We start from the raw sequence: 19,298 nt of genomic DNA, 5'->3' as shown, positions 1-19,298 counted from the left end.
TAATGAATTTAATGTGTGATTTTTCTTTCGAAATAATCATCACTGAAACATATGATTTTTAAATTACTGAATATACAGATAGTATTTCTGTCTCTCAAGGATTAATTGTTTGATAATATTTATCTATATATTATTAATGTTTTATTAATTAATGAACTTTAAGATCAACATCGGAATATTGACTGCAAACAACTAAGTCTAAATTATAGGCTATTTATCATTTTATTACTGAACGTAAGAAACTTATATAATTTAATTTAACCAACCGGGCATATTTAATATTTTGTACCAAAGCATTTCCACCTACTCAAAGAAGCCTTAAAGTGCTTAAGGTTGATATGTTAATTTAAATACATATTTATCGACTACCTCAGATTTATAATAGCCTATGTTTGTTGTCACCTGGGGGAAGTCTAAATTGAATAATTATTTTGTTTAACAATGGCTTTTTGGCACGCATATACCTCATAATGGCTTTATTAAACATAGAGCGATGGTTCGTTTGATCGCTTGTGCTTTGTGGTCGGGATCAAAGTAACGCGTGCGCGCGCTTGTTCGTGCGTGCGTTGTAATTTTAATACAAGCTGGAAACGTATAATCAAGCGGGCTTAATTCATTATAACCCGTTCCTTACTGATGTTTTAATTAACTGGAGAGTACCGTTCACACTTAGACTATTAATGGGTTGTCTAGTAATAAAATACCAATACAGGTTACAGGTGTTTTATGATCATTCTCATGGTCGTAGATAACTTACCGGCTATATTTAAGAAATAAATACAAAACTAAATCTCTCATCATTTTATAATTCAAACAAAGGAAATCATACTTATGATATATGTAAAACATTTGAGGGCAATTGTTACGCACACATGTCCAAATCAATATAAATACATGTGCGCGTTTTAAAGGAAAAATGAGAACAAAACACTGATCACAACGACCTATTTATAAAAAGTACTCTTAGTTTTTCAGACCAAATTATTTTATTTTACATTAGTTCCTGTTTAATTGTATATTAACAACAATTCCTATATTTCTTGTTATATAAAAAGACACTTAAGTAACAAAACATGCTTTTATATAGTGTTATTACAATTTTTGTAGTGTACTGTTAAGTAGTAAAAGGGATATAACCTCAGATTCTTTTCAAAATAGTTTTTGTTTGAAAGATTTGTGAAATGCTGTGATAGTATGCTCACAAAGTGTAACCTGGGTACTAATTCGTATTTCTGATTAGAAATAGACGACCCTGTGAGTATCGCGCTGGCCAGGGACTGTCCTACTTCACGATGCTACCTGCGTCTACGTTGATGTTTACATGACCGTGCCTAGCATATCGAGCGGCTACGGTATAGACCGCCTCCACGACGGAGTACGCGCCACGCACCTGGGATAGCTAGGTAATGCTCTTCACCGTATTGCCTCTTAATCGTTAATGTACTTTGGCAGTGTTTTAAAAATCGTGTGATAAAACTGACAGAGTTTTGAAATGTTACTATCTGTTTTTCAGTCTAGGAGTTAGCTACATAAATGATTCCTAATCATTTACTTTTGAGGATTATGATTTTTTGTCGGTTGTAAAATATTGTATTCTATATTTGTATGTTTAATATTTCTTGGAATTTATCAACGTTTTCTGCGAAATATTCTAAAGTTACTCTAATGCTGATAATATGTACTTATCAGTATGCAATCATCAAGTTATAACATATGAAATTACTATGTTTTAGGCCTAAATAGCTTTTACACAGTTTAAAAATTACTTCATGAATTTTTAAAATTTTTGTACTTAATTTGAACGTGCAGTTTATAAAAAAATATTCTTTTTTATAAATTAAAGTTTCTGTAACGATTGTACTAATTATGTTTGACATACTTGGGCTGCAACACATAATTTTACTACATCTCCAACATTATATAACAAATTATGTGATACTTTGTCGAATAATTATGTTGTCATCCTTCCTCGACATGTATTTATAAAATTAACTAAAATTTAAGTTGTGAGTCTACATAGTTAGGCTAATACTAATGCAACTGTCCTTGAAGGTCATCACTGACATCCAGAGTTGGAAAGAAACTTTACAGAAATACTGTGATAAAAACACCCCCTCACAATAAGGTCGGGAATTCCCCCGGAGTCCTGAAAACTGCCAATAAAACCTATTACACACTCACTGATGTCGTCGCTCAGTGATACAGAGAGGGTGCCTCTGTTTATAAGTCCTTCAAGGATTCCTTCCAGCTTTAGGAATTATTTCTTCAAACAGTTCAACACAAGGACACTAACTTCACTAAGTCTTCGATTTAACCAATTGCATGAGATTCAATGAAAGATTCTGTTTAACAATGCAAAACTATGTTCGTCCCAATAACATTGCACTGACACGTTCCATGGGTTATGCGTTTGAAGTTTGGAATAAAAGCAAAATCAAATTTACTTTTTAAGATAATCATGTTTAAAACATTAACAAAAAATTATAGCACTGCTGGGTCAGCTCTTGTACTGTGGATTTCATAATGGATTAATTATATAAACGTTTAAGATCTTCATTGAATTGTTATACAAGTCAGTTGCAAGGCTAAACCATGGGTGTATAATGAACCAATGTGTTATTTAGGCCCACAATGATGAAATTTTATTATGATGATGTTTTATTCTCAAATTTTATTGAAAGGGCATTTGACTCTTATTACTGTATTTATTCATACCGATTTTAATGTACATTCTTACTTATGACATAAACAAATTAATGCTAGTTTTTAAACTGCTGTACAAGCACTAACAAACCGAGATTTTCAAATTATTAAAAATAAGAAATAAACTGTCAGTTTTATGGACTAATAAAATTGTACTTAGGCTATTATGTACTATTTCTGTATTATTAACTGATATCGTTACAATTATAAACTTAGCTGTTGTAAACCGAACTCTTGATGAAGTTTACCTTAGTTTTGAGAGTGGGAAGTGTTTCACACGGTGTTCTGGGAGAAGATAGGATGTCCGAGTTGTCTCAAGGTGATATCTCTTATCAACAGTTCTGGCATCTTATCAGCCACGTGACAACACTGAACTCTTGTCGACCTGACTGTCCCAACGCCGACGTCGCAGTGGAAAACTTCAACTTTCAATGATACTGGTGACCAGGATGTCAGCCAAGAAATTAACAAAATTACAATTATTAAAAAAATTATTTACTTGTATTTTATTACAAATTTAAATTTTTCTCCGAGTCCGGTCCCGAACGCTGCCGAATTCAAGCCGTACCGATTCTCAATTGAGACATTGATAAGAAAGGAGTGCTATCAAATTATCAGCCGCCGAGGCGCAACACACGGGTTAAAGTGTTGTTGGAATGGTTTACGGCTTCAGATCGGGATACCCCTACTTTACCCCCCACCACCGGGTCCTCCCTTCCCCGGCCATAAAGAATAGATAGGACAGGAGGGGGCCCTGCCGCGGCGGGGGAGGGGGGCAAGACAGAGACAGGAGATGCGACGGTACACGAGTGCGAGAGAGAGCGTCGGTGCTGGGCTACTGTGTAAGACAGAGACGGCAAACAAACAGAAAAGGACGGCAGTAGTATTGTTTCTCTCTCGCCATCATCCATCTTTCTCTCACACATGGTATATACTGGGCCATTGCGCGTGTGTGAACTACGACCGTCGGTTCAGGGAGTTTTAATTTCGCGTACCGCGATTCCTCAGTTTTCCCTCCGTGTAAAATTTCTCCACATTCATTAGGACGGTTACCTCGATTTCTTTAGGTTTTTAAAGTCATCTAATAACACTTCGGTTACTGCCCGATCGCTCTGACCGATCTATAACTGATCGACGTGAATTTAAGAGCTCCTCGCGGACGCCCGGCCATAAATATCGACCTTTCCGAAGTGTGCATTATTATGTGTGGACTGGGTGACGTCACGACCACGTGACTGGGTCGACCAATCGGCGCGCAGGACGGTGGCGCCGTCTTCAAGTCGGCCGACCATCAGGTACGTACCTCTGTATGCCTGCTGCCGCTAAATACCCGGCGGCCGCCTCTCGACTTTCCTCACCCGGTCGGTCCCTTAATTGACCTACTGCGAGCGCTTCATTGGCGGTTAACTCATAAAGTGGTAAACTAGGAGAGGACCCCACCGATTATGCGGTCCTTCAACCTTTTACTAGCGGTTTCCAGGATGAGGAGGGTCCAGTGTTTGAGCGATAGGGAGCGATACATCTTATAGTATATATGATGACAAAAGATGATTTTAAGTATACCAAATTTACAGAGGGACAGTTTTAACACTTACAATTAATGGCTAAATTTACTATTTATCAAGATAAAAAATCTTTCACATAAAGTACAGTTAAAAAGAAATAATAGTATAAGTGAAATAACATTTCCTAAACTTTACTTATATTTTGTATTCGAATCAGTGATATAGTATATTATTAACATTGTTTCAAATCATTGAAAGGTGTGCAGTATTGCAAATTGTGACATGTCTAAACCTGCATTCTCTTGCGTGTGAGAAGTTCACAATTAGTCTTTCTGCTTTCCAAAAACAAAATTATATTATCCTTGTATTATTATAAGGAATAGGTAGGGAGAGGAATTGATGAATATTTATTTACACATTTAAGTAGCAAAACCTATAGTAGCTTAATAATTTTAAAAATAATCAAAAAATTAACGATAAATAAATATTTTTTGAGTATATTTATCCATTATAAGTCAATAACCCTCTAACTAAGGCACTGAAGTTTCGATTTTTAACAAGTAATACATTTTTAATTAATAATAGACTATTAACTACATGCGTAAAACAATGCAAGAATATCATAATAATGTAGTAGAATAATGCCCTTTCTTGTAACACTACAACAGTAACTATCTTAAAGCTTTACTTCATAAATAGAATTTTACATGGATAATGTATTTTTCATTAGCATTTCAAATTCAATGAAATAAGGTAATAATTTTAAATGTATACAACCATTATGCATACTTCTTTACAGCAAACCCCAGTTACCCAGGGATTAAGATAGTTTGAAGATTAATTAGTTAGTAAGATAGGTATTAAGTAACAGTTGAAACGGTTATTGCTATACATTAAAAACATACAAGGTTGTGTTTAACCAGAAAACAAAAAGATATCCACACACCAAGCTGATTTGGATTGTAACATAAAACTCCCAAAAATCGAATTTCATATTTATGGGTTTTGTTTGAAAAATTTTGATGTAACAGAAAACACACTTGAAGGTGGTTCCAGTTGTCTTTCCAGGGTTTCAAATATGTTTATTTTAATGTAACATATATCATTAATTCAGTTAAACTAGTTGAACATAAAACACATAATTTTATATTGTATTAATTGTGAGCGTTATAAGATTTAGACAGTATATTTAGGCTTTGTGTAACGTATTGAGGAAGGTTTCCACCATTAAAAAACCAATTTCCCTAAAGAATTAAACTGATCAATGACCAATCGTGTTCAAACTGACACAACATATTCACCTACATAATATTAAATTAGCTAATGATTTCTTCTACGCCCCCCCCCCCACAACTTAGAGAAACCTTGATAGTTCAACGAATTTCCAGTCTGATCTTCGATGAATAAGCATATACATTCTTCTAAATAAGAATGTTTAAAAATATCAATTGTTATAAGTAAGAATGTTTAAAAGCATACTTAGTGTTTGATTTTAAGAAAACCGAGAACACTAGATCGATACGATTAAGATTTAAATAAGGACTGGAATCTGGAATGCGAACTAGGTTTCAGCGCTTTGGAACAAAAAAACTCAGACCAGACACTGTGGACACTGCTTCTCATTAGCTGAGCTACCCAATACCTTTAAAAACTTCTAACATCGGCTTAGTGATATTTTGAAAATTTTACATTAATTATAAAATCTACATATTAACTTACATTAAGGATTGGGTAGAAAATATTAAACGTAAGTATCGTTTAAGTGGTTTATAATCTTGAATGTATTGGAGTGACAAGAGCGGCTCAATAAAATTTTGATGACCATTTTAGACTCTGAATATTGGAAACTGAAGAAGCAGTGTGGCGTTACACATCAGGATTATTCAAAAAATTCAAAAATGAATTTAGTACGCAAGCGCATAAAAATAATATTCTTCTAGCCAACTAAGCAACTATTTTAAGTGTACCCTTCTTGTTACCCACAGTTACTGTGATCAGGGCAGAATTTCTGTGGACAATTATTTACTAAGAAGGTTATTATAGACACTAACATTCAGTTCACAACTTGGCTGATGAAGCTAAACACATTTCTTCGGCACAGGTTATTTCCCTTATTACTGGATAAGGTCAGTTGACCTTACTCGCACAACTTACAACTCACTACTGAAGATCCTAGGTCTAGACTATGAAATCAGCCGGAGGAGACTGTGAAACATATTATTTTGGATTGTGAGAGATTTGAGGTTACGAGGAGAGCTCTTTTTGCAACCTCACAGCCGGCTTATGCAGTTGACTCCAGCAATAGACAGAAACCATTGGATATCGTTGAAGGTACAGTGGTAGGCAGGCCCTGCTAGTAGAACTTGGGTTAGCCAACATGCTTAGGTTGACGCGTTGGCTACTAAGAGTATTTTATTTCCCCTCTTTTTAATCTAATCTACCCACAGTTTATGCATGTTTTCTTAAGTGTTTCACCTCATCCTCATATTTGTAAATTGTTTTTAATTGTAATTTTTTATTAAAGGGATTTTTAACTAACTTTGAAAAGATTTTGTTGGTATAAATCTTCAAGAAAGCATTTGTTGCTTTAAATTGAGTTGTGTGTTAAATATTGTTTAAATTGGTCATCGATGAGATGTTTTTAGAATAATAACTTTATAGACACGACCATGTGATAAGCGATAGACCTCTGTTTTTCACTAATTAAATGCGAGACATTTAAACAATATTTTATAATTGGTGTGCACGTAGTACATACAATTTTTTTCGGATAGTGAACCGTTCTAAAACAATGGGTAACTGGTGTATATAGGTAAATATCATATGCCTGTTGCGGCCCTTCTTGTATTGTTGTGTTTTATTAATTATTGTTACCAAAAAAGCATTTTCATTAGACATTTTAAATTATTACTTTCTATTACGAGCTATTATTTATAAGGGGGTTCAAGAGAGAATATTTGTAATTTAGATATATACACAACTCATTTTAAACAGGATATTGTTGTATAAACTCAAATCATTGGGCGGTTTTAAACTTGAAAATTAAAAAAAACAAAAGCACTGATCAGAAATTTCAATTTTGTTATATTTTTCACTCTACGAATTTTTAATACGGATTAATGTGTGAATGTAAATTAATAATTAATACATCTGCAACGTAATTCATTTGTTGTTAGATTTTATTGAATAGACTACTAATTAATAAATTTTACCCAGTTTAATTCAAAAACTCAAGTTGAGTACCTTCTTTATTTTTTATACAAAAAACGTTAACTTTAAACTTCTTACAATTATACACTTACTTTTATATTTTGTCCATTTAATGAGTAAATTGAGACTAATAACTTTTACTTATTTGGTTTCAGTATAACTGTAAATTTCATATTCTGCTGTACGAAAAATTGATATAGGCCTATCATTATACGTATAGGGTACAATATAAAGTTTTCTATACTATTGTTGGTATTTCTATGGATTAACACTACCCCAAGCGTTTAAATTTATTAAAGGATTAAATTTAAATTTAATTTGAATAAATTATTGGATCCTATAAATATATCTTATAAGGAAAAAACTAAATGAACTTAAAGAAAACAAAACATAATGATAGTAACACGTCATAGTAACAACAAATAGAAAATAACCCTGCATCACCTAAAGAAGTTTATTAGTAGTTAATTCGATGTGTACACGTTATAAACAACATAATATCAAAGCATAATTAGCGTTAACAATTATGTATAAGAATGACCATTTTATAATTGTTTCCTAACATAATTTTGTGTAATTTTTGTTATTTTATGAAAATGTTGAACGTTGAATAAAAGGAAATTTTAAAATGTAGTCTTTATCTTGTAAAAATAAAATTAACTTTGATGAAACAACTTTAAAAATGTTAAAATATTGATTTAAATGCCTTTTGTGAAAACATTAAAATACTGTTTCGTTGTCAATGGAAGAAAGCGTTTGAGAGCGTTATCTATCTAAGTAGTATGGCATAAAGCATATTTTGTATTTAGTTATTAGTTTCACTGTAATGTGTAAGATAAGGCATCGTAGTAAATCACAATTATATTAATCAACTTAGGTTACAAAACTGTAGTTATTATCTATTGAAAAATAATTAAAATCCGTTACAACTATTACTTGTGATTTATAGCTTGTTTGATTTAATTACACAATAACAAAATATATTAGGAATTGCCTATTGTTTTCAATTTGGAAGCAGATACAATGAGTATTTCCTACATGTCTGGCTGACTATGTATGTGCATGCGCTAAATAATGTGGTTCTTACGGACTTCATGAATCTATAAATTTTATAATTATGTTTCTAAAAAATACATTTAGGCTTAGTATAGAAAATAATACAACAATTGCCGAATAATGTAAATGTAATAGTTGCATATATTAATATTTTAAATTAAGTATTTTAACTTATTTTTTAATTGATAAAAAAACTAAAAATAGAAAAATAAATAAATATCGTTTTTATCAAGTTGTACACAAAACTAAAGAATAAGTAGAAGACAGCCTTAAGTTAAAACCAACGATTTAATAAGTATTATTCCATGATTTTTGTTAATACGGTTTTTTTAAAGAAGAAATATTACTTTTTTACTGTTGGAAATGTAAATTTAACCTCTCAGCAACAAGAGTTTAGTAATTTCGACTACGCGATTTTAGTAATGTCTTCATAAACCGTATAGAAAGTGTATAGCTTAATATGTAATCCATTATCTTTTAATGATAAGAAATCCAATATTTAGATTTCTCTTTAATTTCATGTTAACAAGTAATGTAATTTTAAATATATTCACGTTTATTGTTAAAAACAAAATTAAAGTAAAGCATTTTCTATTAACAAACCCTATTGTACAGCATACATAAGCGGCAAGGTTTTAAGTGTATACATTTCATTTTTACAATCTCCTGATTAAAGGTGAATATATTCCGATTCCTCCTAAATATTTAAGTTAATTTAGCTTTTTGGCAAATCATGAATTCATTCAAAACATGGTGATATTAATTTTATTTCGAAATGTAGAGTGGATTAGATAAAATCACCGATTATTGAGGGAGAATATACTTTAATCTCATATTTAGTATTACGTTTAGAAGTATATTAATATATATTTTTATTGTTATGTATTGCTGTAAACAAAAATAAGATGTATTGCTAGAGTAAAATGAATACGATGAATTATTTAAACTTATTTTTTAATAAAAGGGCCATTTAAAAGAGCTTACGTATGTAGCCTAATCGGAATATAAGGTGCATTGTAATTTTTTAAACTAAAATACTGTAAATTAGTTGTAGCATTTTTAAAGGGATTAAAACTATAAAACACTAAATAAGATTATATTGATTAAAGTGCTATGTAAAATGTTTTACATTAATTTATTTCTGGATAACATATTGTTATTTACTTCAGTTTTTGCGTAGCGTAAAATCATTCCTAACATATATATTTCTTTGTGATCATATATAAAATCATAAAGAAAAATTACTTTATATCTTGTTTTATTTCGGATCAAATCCAAATTTACGTACATAAAAGGATTGTACTAATAGTTAAATTTCTTAATTGGTTTAATTTTTAATTCATACTTAAATAAAATATGTATTAGGCTTTCATGTCGACCATGAAACAGATTTTAATAACTGCAAAGATTTATTTAACTTTGACTAAAAATTGTGGTGATGGATTTTCCACACATTGAACTATGTTTGACAGTAGTGTGTGGCATGTTTATTGCCACACTTTTTTAGTGTTATGTTTTTGTACACGTTTAACTTTATGTATAAGGGGGTTATGTCACTTTAGGTAGAGGGTAAATTTAGTCCCCAAATCTTAGTGTTTTGTTTTTGTAACCCATAATGTAGCAAATATCCGAAATCCTACTATACTTTTAAATCATTCATCGTCAATAACTAATTTAAAGAAAATAAAAACTGCTGAAAAGGACTAAAACTGCAACTTCCCCCTTGTCCTTATTCTGTTTTAGCCAGTGTTATAACTGAGTTTGGCTTGTATTATTTTCAAAATATACCATCAAGAATCACTGCTTTTCCAGGCTATAATTTGAAGTTTTGTTGATAAGGAATGTGGTAGCCTCGTAAAATTCTCCTCAACAACTTTTATTTACTCATATTAACCTTCCAACGCCTATAGCGGTGTCTGGTCATTCTCTTGAGCAACAGAGACAAGGGTGATAAATAGTCCAGTCAATACTTATTATAAGCAATCTTTGTATTTTATAGGTGTTCTTCTTTAGTTTGTTTACTCAAATTAGTTTTCACACATTACTTGCCACAGGGGCAAAGATCATCAGTTCTAATGCAAAGACCGATAAATATCAAACAATTAAGAGTTGTACTTAAGAATATACTTTCCACATGCAAGAAAGCATAAACCAACTAAAATTGATGTAATTATTTTATTTATCAACTAATTTAAAGAAAATATGGTATTATTCGTTTTTTCATTATATTTGCAATAAATAGTTATTCTCGCAATTCTTAAGTGGAATTAGCAGTATTTGTGATATCAAAGTTGGAAAATGTCTAATACCGCCATTTTGAAATGGAAAGTGACAATAGTTATTTAATTTTTTTTTTTAATTTTTCCTTTAGTTAGATTAACATAACTGCCAAGTTTTATGTTATTTGTTCAACAAAAAAAAAAAAAAAAAAAATAAAAAAATAAAACACCCTTATGGACTAGACGAAAGGATATAAGACATATGTTCATATGAACTATTTTGCTTATTTTTTTGTCTTCTCTTATGTCTTGAAATCGTGCCAACCTCTCGCGAAACATGCTGTATGTATATGTTAACCAGATTCTTAGCTTCTGTTCTTTTGAGGATCAAGGCTTATCATAGTTTTTATAATACATAACAGTTTAAATACACATTTAGATTTGTCGCATATGTGGTTACTAATACATCTAGGTCAGTCAGAAATTTGTTTTTTTAACCTAGTCTAGTTAAAATAGTGTACACAGGCACATCACTTCAATTTGCGGTTCAAATAACAAGCTGGTTAAAAAATGAAAAAATCCATCGATTGACATACAAAATCGGAGCCTGTAAATAGAACAGGTACGTTGCATGTAGCTAAAATATTATAAAATTGCAATTGACATAGACAGTTCTCTTTTAAACTCTTAGAAGTAAGGCCGATATAGCATTATGTTTGATAAATAAACTATTTTGTTTACATTTGAATACACAAGTTTTTAAACCTTCCCTACGTATGGTATTCCAATATTTGTAGTATTTTAACCCTAGCACTTTTTATATATAATAAAAAAATAATATTAGAATTAATCGGTTTAATTCGTAAAATCAAAATCTTCCTATACTGAAAAACGTGTTGTTGGTGTTTTTTTAATACTATATATGTAAAAACAAAAAGAATTTATAAATATATAAGAAATAAATAAAAAAATTCTGTGTTTTAAAAATTCTGCTTTTTGCGCGAAGGCTACGTCCGTCGCATCGCTATAGGAAATAATGAGGTTTATATATTTACGCTCTTCCTGCGGAAATTAAATTTTATCTAATTTTTTTCCGTTTATTATAATATCAAAATATGACTCAACTAAGGATAGAATCATATATATTGTGTTTCCGTAATCCAATACACATTAAATTCTGGTGCAAGAGAAGTTCAAGAGCCCATCATCAAATGTATTTAGTGTACTAACCCATGATTTTTGCTGAGAGGTAATCTTCATTCCTCTTCAGAAGGAAGAACCTTGTGGTATTCCCTATGATTTGCGAGACCTCAAACTGATTCTTCACACCAGACACTTCTGTACCGTCACCCAATTACCCGAATATTCTTCTCGCCGACACCTCGGTATCTTTGTGGCAATCCTCCAATCAACCGGCGGGAGAAGAACGAGTCTACAAGACCGGCGGATGATTAAACGTCGGCCATAAATCTGGAAATATGACAGGCATAAATACTAAGAAACGTTTTAATCTGCTGAGTCGACCGGTTTGGGAGGTGAAAAAGCGCTGCCTATCGAGAGCTCGGAGAGACCTCCGCTTTTTATTGTCCCAACAACGGGAGAGGTGGAGGCATTGTCTTGAAATTAATAAAGTGTGTGAATTACCCACCACCGCGCCGTTTATCAAACTATTACCGACCTATTGTCGCTCGCCTCATTGTCGTTAAGTGTCACTTTATTGTAGTAAGTGGGGAGATTTCGTGGTTAATTAACTCTCGAGTACGGAGTCCTTCCTTGAGTGCAGTTCCGCTTCTAATTTTGGGAACATTCGTGAAGTACGTAGGCACAGATAACTACAGATTATTAGATGTTATTTCTGAAACTGTATTTCATTTCGTTATCGATATTGGATTATTCATATTTTCTTAAACTATCATAAATACTACAGCAGTTATAGATCGGATTATAAAAATATAAACAGACTGTACTAACAACTCCTTTTAGTAATTTGTGTTATCGACGTGAAAACAGCTAGACTAGATTAAAATTTCCTTTTTTAAGAGCATAGACCAATAACAAAAATTTATTTATATACGTCCTATCAACAAAAATTAACAAGGAAATACGTAAAATAAATATTATACTCAATCAATAATAGCTTACAATGTTTTTCAAATTATCAAATTTTACCCAAATGAATTAAAACAGTATAAATTAATATAGCATGTTTTGTTAAATACATATATTGTTTTCAGGTTTAAAAAAGAAAACAGTATTAATGGCAGTTTTGTTCTAACAAAATAATTTATAAAATAAATAAAAAAAGAATATTACCTATTGTTTAATAACTTTTACTGACTTATACCACATTACGATATCAAATGCCAAGAAATCCTCATGCATAATCCTACTATGGTCGCAAACTTTTAACAAAGAATACCATTTTAAATTTGAGTTTTTTTATTCATAGCATTGTTTCTTTTCGTGTTTTATGTATTAATCAATTACTTTTATTTATTTATTATTATTTTATTATTTATTCTTAAGTATAGAAATTAATTTAATTTAAATATTGTGTTTAAGATGTTTCTAAAATAAAATATTCTGTCAAAAACTTTGTGGAATACCTCACCTAGTATATCATCCCTGTGTAATACGTGATGTATTCCTAAGTAGTGAAAATTAAGGAGGATTATCCCGTGGATAAATCTAGCTCAGTAAAAACGGCAATCTCCAGTTCTTACCAACCACCGAGCATCACCTTCAAGAATACGCTCTGAGATGGCAAAAACTCGGAGGCTAATAGTTTCCCGAGACAATCTTCGGGGCATGCGCAACGCGCAGGTTCTCCACTCAGAATTAGATAAATCATAATAATGTGACAACAATACAGTTGCCATCAAAGCGGCGGTAGGTAGCGAGCTTTTTGTGCGGGCAAAAACAGAACTCCTTCGACTACCTTCGCTCGATCGATCATCGTGACTATTTGTTGAACATCTGACTGGACTTTTTAGCACACCGGTTTAAGTAGGAGTACTTCGATTCATTGTTTCCGATGTTGCATTATGGTGGTCGAGTCGGACAACTCTTTTAGTTGTTCAATTTGCCATCGCCATTAATGAGTAATTTATTGCCCGCATACTTTATGTAGGGAACTTTTTGTTTTGGTTAAGGATTATCTTATAAGTTCAAAAAGCAAAACGTCAAAACATTGCTAGTACAATATTGAAATATTTTGGTCTCGCTATCCTTAATGTTACACTTTTAGATGATATTTAAGTCTAATAAAACCGTCTGAAAATTGCTCTCCGCAGTCGAGCAGAAATATAAAAAAATATTATTTGTATTATTTGCTTGATTATTTCGTTGAGTTTCGGCTGGCTTAGAAATTTTAAATTGTGTGACATTCTTTGTAAATTCTATTATTCAAAGGAAATAATTACTACTGGCAAAACATATCCTGATAGAAATACGAATTCAAATATACTTTTAATCACTGAGACAATCACTGTCAACATTTCAAATTTGTGCTTTCCAGCTTTTTGATAAACCAAAGTACAACTGTGCGTCCTCATGGATTTTTGAGTTGTGATTGAATATTTGAAGAATTTGGAATAATATGCTCACCAAGTTTCACTGAATATTGTTAACCCCTCTCCTAGTTTATTTTATTGCCTAAACAGCTGATTCGTGTTCGTGAGCGAACGCAACTCTCCATTACGTAACTGTGGTGATGGCCGCAACAGTACGCCAATAACAGACTGAACGTTTAATGCTTGTATCCAGAGAATAAAAATATTATCCTAAACAGCTCTCCCGTGGTATTCCTCCAGTGTTTCAGAGAATTCTTGGAATTTTAAATCCAACTGATCTGTATCCTTCATCTATATTCATTACTATCCACCTCTCTATTAGCTGCAGTGCCCTAATTAGTACATAATACTTAGTAGAATGTGAATAGTATTGAATAATAATGTTCCAATTTTTTGTGACAGATGCCGTAATATAGCAATTTACAGGTTTGAGATTTATACTGGTTTAACGTCCCTATCCAGCAGGACGGAGTACAGTACACGGTAGATCAATAGGAAGTTGGTTTGCATGAATACAAGCTTAAGATGGAAATAATACCCACAGATCATATACCCATTTAAGAAGTTGCAAATAGAACTTCAAGAAATTACAAACCAACTATATTATTTGGTATAAATAGTCGATTTATGAATGTGATTTAGTCATGAGATATAGAATAATAGATCAACTCGCTCAACATTACACTGCTGGTAGGAAATAAGTCTTGATACACAGGAATTCATTTACTCGTAACTGAAATGTCCGTCAACGAGAATAATCTGCGAAATTATTCCTGAAACGGAATAGTCTGCTTTAAAGACTAACAGTTACTATATAAGATAAAAACTGTGATATTTTATTTTTATTTGAAGTATTTCAGTGGAGAATTTCAAAATCACGGCGATTATATTTATTTTCACAATTTAATTTTAATATAATTTAATTAGTTTTTATGTAAGATAAAACTGTGATATTTTATTTTTATTTAAAGTACCTATTTCAATGGAGAATTTCAAAAGCATTTACTTTCACAACTTAATTTTAATATAATTTAATACTTCACGTGTATTTTAAAACAGTTTTCGGGAAATAGTTCCTCCATATCCTTCGTGCCCTAGTGCTAACAAATACTCGTATATACAGGGTGTTCAATAAGAGTGTTGTTTCACAATTTTGTTACACATAAAAATGAACAAAAACGTCCATATCAAGGTATGTCCTTAAACCCTTAGGTTTCCGACTGTCATAACAATTTCAAAATAGTAGGCATCTTGAACATTGATATAACCTAGTAAAACAGAAGAGGCATATCGAAAGACAAAAATCTTAGTTGCTACTGGCTTATGCAAGCATACTTATAAAGTGATCGTACTTGCTTATGCGTTGACAGATGTCTTTGAAAAAGGTACCGTTGGAATTGGTATAAAAATGGCTAATAATTGGTATCATATGCACTTTTTTATAACTACACCGGTTTTTATGTTATTTGACTTTAACAATTTGAAACAGACGCCATTTTGAAACAGCTACAATTATTTTGTAAATATTTATATTTTTAAAAAGATGTTTAATACAATTCTCAATTTTCATAACTTTATCTTAACTGGTTCATATGAAATTTTTTGTTCATTTTTATGATTAGAACAAAAATCCCAAGTATTGGAACACTTTTACTGAACACCTTGTATTTGATAAAATTTGACATACTTGCTTAAGATGTGTAGGTTATTATCATAACATCCCTGCTCCTCTATATATGTTGGAGGATGCAATTAAATTCTTACATTACTCAAAAAATTCAACAACTGAAGCATTCTTTTGGAAAAATCAATGTTGCTAGCGATATAAAAAAAAAAATAGTTTTAAGGCTTATCCGTCTGTCTGATACAAGGATAGAGTTTAAGTTTATTGACGTCTGTTACAGCAGCTTACGCAATCGACAGTGCCAGTTCAGGAAGACATTTTGAAATTTCTCAGAAGAGTATTTTAAACGAATTCCGTACTCGGACAGTTCGGCCTGAGTAGGATTCGCAGATGAACAGCAAGCTTCACTACGTCTTCCCAAGGTTGACTAATCGTACCAATTGTCTCTGTCATGGCAGCCGCACGCAAGTGTCAAACAAGACTACTTAAGATAACATTACCCTATTAGACAATCGACGTGGTCGAGTATTTAGGGAATGTGGAGCGGCCTGTGCTTTGAGCGCGCTCGGGAAAAACGCCTCGGAAACCGCATATGGTTCTGCCCGGCAGTATTGCACACCTGTGTGCAGTTAGTTCAACACTATTAAATCTGTTTTAGTACAAAACTGACATGCTTTTGGGGTTTATATTCAAGCGACTAGGCCTATTCTAAAATATTTAATTAAATCACGTGATCTGGTTCAAAATTACACACCTACAGGCCAGTTGGATTAAGAAGGAATGAACAAGCAGTTCAAAGTATAATATGAGTATCACACACCAGAAAAAAGTTTCCCACGGATATAATTGCAGACATTTTCCAAGTTTACTACGATTCCCGTGTCAAAACATTGATATCACAATTAAAATCTCGCAATATTTCGACTTCGCTGTGGAGAGATAGTAAAGATATGATAGTTTCATTAACATTGTAATAATAAGATTTTTTTGATGGAGCGATTTAAAAATGATCAATTTAACATCTCTAGCCTGAAGACGACTCTCCCCAGTGTGACGAATATAATGAGGATAGTAATGGTTGTAATAATGATTAGACACGTTTTGGATCAAAACAACGATATTTACAACATCATACACGTAAGCCTAAGAAGTAAAATTTGCAGATATATTTTATGCTAACCCATATATTTATATGCCAACCTATACTTTTACGCCAACCAAATATATGTTATATATTTTAATATCAACCCTTACAAGATTTAGTAAGATTACAATGTGAAAACAAAGCTAATAGATTTAGTTTCCTGGAATAGTAATTACTTGGTTTATATTTGGGATAAAAATAGGATACATATATGCTTAAAGTTTGTATAGTTGATCAGTTAGGAGCGGACGGAAACATAAGGGGGGCAAGCATTAATAACCGGATGTCGTGAAAATATGTTTGTTCCCCTTCATAAGTACATACAATGTTCAAATACATGCACTTTTTCATACTTTTCATCATTATAAGAGATGTGTTGTTTTAAATACACACTTTTACTTGTCTTTTTGTGTGTACTTATTTCATATTTGAAGGGTAAAGTATGAATAAGTTTAATATATTGTATAGACCAGTAGGAAAAACAACAAGCGTTTTAATTTTTTTTTTAAATAAACAATAAGATGTCTCCCCTGTACGAATCTCAAAACATTACATTGGAAGAGCATAACGATGCACGACTATGACAAGGTCCCATTTTCACATCAGAATAGACTCTGGAATGTTTTTATGTCCATCATAATTCTACCTCTAAAGATAAGGTCATTAGAGTGCATGGAGTTTTACATTGTTATTTTGGAGCTACGATCAAGATGGCCGCCAATACAGAATAACACTCCTAATTTGGAAAAAACAATGATCTAGAAATGGGTGGTTATGAAGCTTTTCCAAAATCTCTGCTGCAAGTTCTATCCACTTACCTGAAATTTATTACGAATGAAGCGAAAACGTTAAAAATGAATTTTTTGAGGATTTATTAAATGTTATTACGAAATCTTAAACAGGATTGATAATTTATTCCTTTCACAAAAATAGTAAACAATACACGTTACTCTTGGAACTTTGCTGCTTGTGACTCTTGCTAAGCTAGTATCATCGTTAAGCGCATGGTCGGATCACATCTCTCTCGGCATATTGAAATCTTACCGGTCAGTTTCAATCAAGGTTCTGTTCGTTTTCAGTCGTTAGTGTAGCAGAACGTGCTTATGTGCACTCCAGTAATTATATAACAAGTTTGTTACGAGACACAACAAGTGCGGTTTAATTGGTTCGATGACTTATGGCCGTCGATAAGGTGATATATATATTTTGCGTCAAAACATTCATTAAGTCGTTAAATTGGAAGAGCATAACGATGCACGATTATGACAAGCTCTCATTTCACATCAGAATAGACTCTGGAATGTTTTCATGTAACCATGATATTTGCAGTAAATATTAGCATTATTTATAAACATAACGTAGTACTAATATAAGATAGTTTTGAACTGATATTCCATACTCCGAACGAGCTAAGTTGTAGTATAAATAAGATTTTAAGGGATCCATAATAAAAGTGTCAAACAATACTTCTTTTGAATGCAAAATGATGCGAATACTCAATCATTGCGTATGTTTTTTCCTATTTAATGTTAACTGAAACCAGTTTAATCTTTTTTATTCAAAACCATATTAAAAAAACATGATTTTATTAAATGTGACTTTTTAAAATTTTGAACCCAGTAACAAAATAAATATACAAAATACCTTATACACATGGGAGATTAATAAAAACAAATTCTTAGGAATAAAAAGTATGAGACAAATACATAAATATTTACCACCATCAAAATTTTCCGTTGTATTTGTGTTAACATTAAAATCACTCTAGACACTAACAGTCTCACAAAACACATAGTCGTTCTAGTGATTAAATAAAAATAGACAGGTTGACATTTTGACCTGTCTACTGCTCATTCGGTCGTGATCGTGTGTGGCCGGTAGGAATACAGTTCGTGATATGTGTGTGTTGCATACCCGTATTTATTTTGTAGTTATGTTTGTTTGATATTTTAAAAATTTATACATTTTGAAATTTTATTGAATAAAACATGAAGCAAAACAGTATGAATGAGTAAAGTTACAATTTGAAGAAAAGTTAAATGTATTACGTGATCGTCTTTGGTAAAATTCCACCAGCTGCTCCCAAATCTCAAACTTTTTTCTGTATGGCTATAATGTTAAAACAATGTCATACATTATACTTCATTGATAGCGACTACTAAGAATAAGTATTCTGCCGTTGTCAGTGAAACTATCCGAGTCAAACGTCTTATCACTGTAGAGATAACGGCTTACAACTAGTCAGCTGGGCTTGGAACTCTATCT

The 19,298-nt window shown here is 31.9% G+C and overlaps 1 protein-coding gene across 1 annotated transcript in view; it reads right to left on the bottom strand.

The window, feature by feature from the left end:
• LOC124369808 (homeotic protein antennapedia-like) overlaps positions 1–3,369 on the bottom strand; it is a 273,221-nt gene extending 269,852 nt beyond the window's left edge. Inside the window, exon 1 of the mRNA XM_046827913.1 lies at positions 2,952–3,369. The gene's annotated coding sequence lies outside the window, so the exon portion shown is untranslated. The remainder of the gene's footprint in view (positions 1–2,951) is intronic.
• Positions 3,370–19,298: the final 15,929 nt, after the last annotated feature.

Source organism: Homalodisca vitripennis, chromosome X, assembly GCF_021130785.1.
Source record: "Homalodisca vitripennis isolate AUS2020 chromosome X, UT_GWSS_2.1, whole genome shotgun sequence".
In the NCBI taxonomy this organism is placed as follows: Eukaryota; Metazoa; Arthropoda; class Insecta; order Hemiptera; family Cicadellidae; genus Homalodisca; species Homalodisca vitripennis.
The sequence above is the reverse complement of the archived record's forward strand: the minus strand, read 5'-3'. Positions and strand labels throughout refer to the sequence as shown.